This window comes from Panthera pardus, unplaced genomic scaffold (assembly GCF_024362965.1).
Source record: "Panthera pardus isolate Hobbes unplaced genomic scaffold, ASM2436296v1 HiC_scaffold_17, whole genome shotgun sequence".
Lineage (NCBI taxonomy): Eukaryota > Metazoa > Chordata > Mammalia > Carnivora > Felidae > Panthera > Panthera pardus.
Genome location: NW_026526732.1, coordinates 25,603,709 through 25,609,708, shown reverse-complemented (window position 1 = coordinate 25,609,708; position 6,000 = coordinate 25,603,709). Strand labels below are relative to the sequence as shown.

General features: G+C 39.2%; 1 long non-coding RNA gene across 1 annotated transcript in view; it reads left to right on the top strand.

Annotated features, from left to right (window-relative positions):
• Window positions 1-334: 334 nt before the first annotated feature.
• The window catches only part of LOC109249826 (uncharacterized), a 62,894-nt gene continuing 57,228 nt past the window's right edge, over window positions 335-6,000 (top strand). Inside the window, exon 1 of the long non-coding RNA XR_002072774.2 lies at window positions 335-412. This is a non-coding gene — a long non-coding RNA (uncharacterized LOC109249826). The remainder of the gene's footprint in view (window positions 413-6,000) is intronic.

Here is a 6,000-nt window from a genome sequence, read left to right as displayed (position 1 = left end):
TCCACAACAAAGATTTATTTGGTACGAAATGTCAATAGTGCTGAAGCTGAGAAACACTGGAATAGAAGGAAAGCAACCAAAATATCCTAAATGAGGAATTGCCTTAGCAAACTATGGCACATCTATCAATATAATGGACTACTGTGCAGGTCTTAGAAAGTGTACTGTCAAAATATTTACAGAGATGACAATCTAATTATTAGTGCTTTCTCACACTGAACAGCCTATATTTCCTCACACAAAAGCTCTCTAGTATGTTCTAAGTTCTATTATTCTTTGTTACACCCATGATCTTCTTACGTTCCTAACAAGGAGGAGAATTCTTTGGGGAAAAGGTCAGCACTTATTTACCATTTCCCTCAACACACCTTACACAGTGCTGGTGCAAGGAAGGAAAACTGCAGTTATTACCGTAAATTGATGCTATCCCCTGAATCTAAGTACCCTTTCCCTTGTACATGACTGAACTCCAACTCTAACAATGTTCCTCAATATTTGGTCAAATCAGTATATATAGTATAACTATGTACATATGTTTCCTTCTATCTATCTATCTATCCATCTATCTATCTATCTATCTACCTATCGTCTTCTATCATCTATCTATCTATCTATCTATCTATCTATCTATCTATCTATCGTCTTCTATAATCTATCTATGTATCTATGTATCTATGTATTTATGTATCTATCTATCTATCATCTCTCTATATATCTACACCATAAAGGCCAAGAAAAAAAAAGTTGCAAAGTTACTAGGCTCCAGGAATCTTAGAAACTCAGGGTATAACAGAGGCAATCTCTTATCTGTCATCTCTTTTTTCCCCCGTGTGTCTAATTCTTTCAGGCATACTTACATAATGAGGATTACTTTTGTCAGCTCTGTGGTCACATTTTATATACTCATGATAATGGAGAAAGGAAAGGTTCTTTTGTGACTACTTAACGCTCCAGCAGAAAGATACTGCAAAAACCATTGTCTCACCTGTGTTATGTACCTATCTTTAGACCAAACCATGGACAGGGGTATAGGTAATTATAAGTGGTGTAACCATGCCAAAACTTGAGATAAGGTAAACTGTGTCATGAGAGGAAAGAAGAATGTGGTGCTGGGTGGTCAAAGACAATAATCACCATGAAATTTTATTGGAAGTATTTTATTAGCATAATAATGGCTCTGTGCATTCCAGGGTTTGATGCCCACAGGATAGGTACTCCCTTATACCCTTGAAGGTGATATTTGATTTCTTAAAGAAACCTTTTTGTTTTCATGTTCTCTATTAGCATTTAGGGGGAAAAGTTAAACTTTAATGTCTTTTCATTTTAGTTCTTTATCAATGGAACACTAATGGCATCAAACTTAATGTTGCAAGATTTTTTGTTCATTAAATATTATATAGAGTTATCAGTATAAAACAAATGTGAGGAAGAACAGTCAGTTATATCACCCAGTTAGACACGGAAGTATTATGAAAACAATTCCAGAAAGTTTGCCTTGATCCTTGGTATTTCAAGAGATTATATGATTGTGTTGTACAGCTTCAAACCAATTCAAGGAATTCGCTTGGAGGAAAAGACTACATTTATCTTAGCAAACCCAGGCCATGCCAAGATTGACATGCAATTTTCTGAGATGTTTCACTGACATCATTACACATTCTGCTTAGAGGAGAACAACAACCAGAATGATCCACAAAGATGGTTTCAAGATATCTAAAATTAATTCTATAATTTTCTGATTAAGTCTCATTCTTTTAGTTGGCTTATGATCCTGGTATATGACCTTCACAAGTGTTTTTTTAGTTCCTACCTAACCACTTCCCTTTAGGTAAGGCAGGAAGGCTATCAGATGCTGAAGTCAGGGGAGTGCCCATCTTTTAGGCATAATACGTCTGGTAAAGTCTACTCTGGAGAGTATACTGATGAATGTTATGTATAATTCTTTGGGTCTATTTCAAAATGGTTGCTTTACTCTCCTCTTGTCAGAAAAACAAGGGGATTTTTCTTTATTCTTCACCATGAGAACCTGTTGGTGTTCTTGGAATTTAAACCTATGAAAGTGTTGTGTTCCCGTAAGCCTGCAGTCCCCAGGAGCTTCTCATTCTCATACTAGTTCATAGGCAGCCTTCAGTAATTTGTCAAAATTACCAGTTAAGTCTTCTTACCTGATTATGGCTCCATGTACTTTTGTTTCAGGTAGGCTGATCGCTGCTGTGATTCTCTGTATTCTCTTGATCCTCCAGATTTGGGGAGGTCAGTTTGCCCCAGCACCTTACTCTTCTGATGGGTTCAAGTAAAGCCACTGCTTTCACTTTATTTAGCTCAATGCTTCTAAGAACAGGAGTAATCACTTACAAGTCTTTTACATGTCAGAATTGAAAGCAAAATTCCTAAATAATCTTTAAAGACATCGCAATGCTTGTTAGGTTCTATTTTAAAAACCAGTGGAATATGTATCAGATATTGTACTCCTGGTAATTCTCATTCTCCTCAAAAATCCTTAAACATTCAAGAAAATGTTACTTAATAAAAATGTTTACTTCTCTGTATGCAATCTCCAGAGAGCTATCAAATTCTTTGTGAATATTATACCCATGGTAACTCTTATTCTATTCTCAAAAATCCTTAAACATTCAAGAAAATGTTACTTAATGATAGTAACTTTTATTCCACAATGTGCAATCTCCAGGGAGCTATCAGCTTCTTTTTTGAGTAAGATTTTGATCGCTGTTTATAGCAAGAAGAAATTAATAAACAAAAATTCCCTCATTAGTTGAGACTTTGAGATTTGAATCTTTCCATAGCTGAAAATGATTCCAAATAATAAAGCTTCCTAAACTAACAGCACCCGCTGTTCCACTTTCTTTTGCAAATTATTATTATATTATTATTTTTATTATTATTTGAGTTTCACTTTCACTAAAAAAGTACCATTTAAACAAATCAAATGTAGCTAAAACAAAAGACAGGTAGGAATTAAAAATAATTCCTTGGATAATTAGTTGAGATTTATCAATAATATACAAGTTATTTATTTATTTTTTTTGCAATTTACTCCACCAAATGCACATGAGGGAAAAAAAAGTCTCGACTCAGTGTGCGTAGCTTTTTCTTTAAGAAACTAGAAGAGCAAATTGAACTCAAATTAATGACAGTAGGAAAATAAGGGCAGAAATCAATGAAATAGAAAACAATAAAAACAATAAAGTCAATGTAACCAAAAACAATTTTATGAAACAATCAATGAAATTGATCAATGCCTAACCCACGGAACAGGGAAATGCACAAATTGCCAATATCAGAAACAAGAGAAGTGACATCAGTACAAATTCTGTAAGTTATGTATGGTTAGAATCATAAAGGAATACTCTGAACAACTTTATGGAAATAAATTCCACCCTCTAGGTGAAATGTGTTAAATTCCTTAAAGACACAAACTTTCAAAGCTCACTTAGTAAAGTCTTCTCTAAGTGAATAGATAATGTGAATGGCATTATTTTCTTAAATTTAATTTGTAGTTGCAAAATTTCCCACAAAGTAGGCTCCAGACCCAGATCACCTAGTTGCTGAATTATTCTAAGTATTTAGGAAAAAAATAATACCGGTCCTAAACAAATGCTTCTAGAAAATTAAATAGTCAAATCTTAACAATACATTCTGTGAATCATCATTATCCCAATTCTTAAACTACAAACATAGATGTCAAGAGAAAAGAAAGCTTCAGACTAATATCCTTCACGAACATAGAACAAATTCTTAACAAAAATTTAGCAACTGAATCCAGTAGGATGTAAAAATATAAAAGTATGATTACATAAGGTTGAAGGTTAGTTTTACATTTAAAAGTCAATCAATATAGGGGCGCCTTGGTGGCTCAGTGGGTTGAGCAGTTGAGCGACAAACTTCAGGTAAGGTCATGATCTCGCGGTTTGTGGGTTCGAGCCCCGCGTGGGGTTCTGTGCTGACGGCTCAGAGCCTGGAGCCTGCTTCGGATTCTGTGTCTCCTTCTCTCTCCGCCCCTCCCCCACTTGTGCTCTGTCTCTCAAAAATAAATAAATGTAAAAACAAAATAAAAAAAATAAATAAAAGTCAATCAATATCATCAATCAAATGAGAAAACTAAAAAACAAAAACATGAGATCATCACAATAGACAAAAGGACTCTCATTTAATGTAATCCCAGGTCCACAGCTGATACTAAACTAGGAACAGACTAGGAACTGACTTATGTGAAGGACACTAATCAGAACTTGATATTGTTAAGATAGAACTTCTCCTGAAATTGATAAAATTTTAGGCAATCCCCATCAAAATCGCAGGAGGCTATTGTGCAGAAATTGATGAATGGATTCCAAAAATGATAGAAACATGCAAAAGACCCAGACTAACGAAAAAAAATTTTTTTAAGGAAGAATAAAGTCAAATGGCTGATACCAGTTGATATCATTCGTATCAGACTCTAGAAAATACAAACTAGCTCTCTCTCTCTTTCTCTCTCTCCCTGTCTCAATAAATAAATAAACTTAAAAAATATTTTAGAGATTTACGACATTTTAAATCCTCTATTGAGGTAGGGGTTCCGGAAGATGGTGGCGTAGGAGGACGCGGGGCTCACAGCGCGTCCTGCCGATCACTTAGATTCCACCTACACCTGCCTAAAGAACCCAGAAAACCGCCAGAGGATTAGCAGAAGGGAGTCTCCGGAGTCAAGCGCAGACTAGAGGCCCACGGAAGAGGGTAGGAAGGGCGGCGAGGCGGCGCGCGCTCCACGGACTGGCGGGAGGGAGCCGGGGCGGAGGGGCGGCTCGCCGGCCAAGCAGAGCCCCCGAGTCTGGCTGGCAAAAGCGGAGGGGCCGGACAGACTGTGTTCCGACAGCAAGCGCGACTTAGCGTCTGGGAGGTCATAAGTTAACAGCTCTGCTCGGAAAGCGGGAAGGCTGGAGGACAAAGGGAGGGAGAGCTGCTGAGCCCCCGGACGGCAGAGCTCAGCTTGGCGGGGAACAAAGGCGCCAGCGCCATCTCCCCCGCCCATCCCCCAGCCAAAATCCCAAAGGGAACCAGTTCCTGCCAGGGAACTTGCTCGCTCCGCGCAAACACCCAACTCTGTGCTTCTGCGGAGCCAAACCTCCGGCAGCGGATCTGACTCCCTCCCGCTGCCACAGGGCTCCTCCTGAAGTGGATCACCTAAGGAGAAGCGAGCTAAGCCTGCCCCTCCAGCCCCCGTGCACCTTGCCTACCCACCCCAGCTAATACGCCAGATCCCCAGCAACACAAGCCTGGCAGTGTGCAAGTAGCCCAGACGGGACACGCCACCCCACAGTGAATCCCGCCCCTAGGAGAGGGGAAGAGAAGGCACACACCAGTCTGACTGTGGCCCCAGCAGTGGGCTGGGGGCAGACATCGGGTCGGACTGCGGCCCCGCCCACTAACTCCAGTTATACACCACAGCACAGGGGAAGTGCCCTGCAGGTCCTCACCACGCCAGGGACTCTCCAAAATGACCAAATGGAAGACTTCCCCTCAGAAGAATCTCCAGGAAATAACAACAGCTAATGAACTGATCAAAAAGGATTTAAATAATATAACAGAAAGTGAATTTAGAATAATAGTCATAAAATTAATCGCTGGGCTTGAAAACAGTATACAGGACAGCAGAGAATCTCTTGCCACAAAGATCGAGGGACTAAGGAACAGTCACGAGGAGTTGAAAAACGCTTTAAACGAATTGCAAAACAAAATGGAATCCACGATGGCTCGGCTTGAAGAGGCAGAGGAGAGAATAGGTGAACTAGAAGATAAAGTTATGGAGAAAGAGGAAGCTGAAAGAAAGAGAGATAAAAAAATCCAGGAGTATGAGGGGAAAATTAGAGAACTAAGTGATACACTAAAAAAAAATAATATACGCATAATTGGTATCCCAGAGGAGGAAGAGAGAGGGAAGGGTGCTGAAGGGGTACTTGAACAAATTATAGCTGAGAACTTCCCTGAACTGGGGAAGGA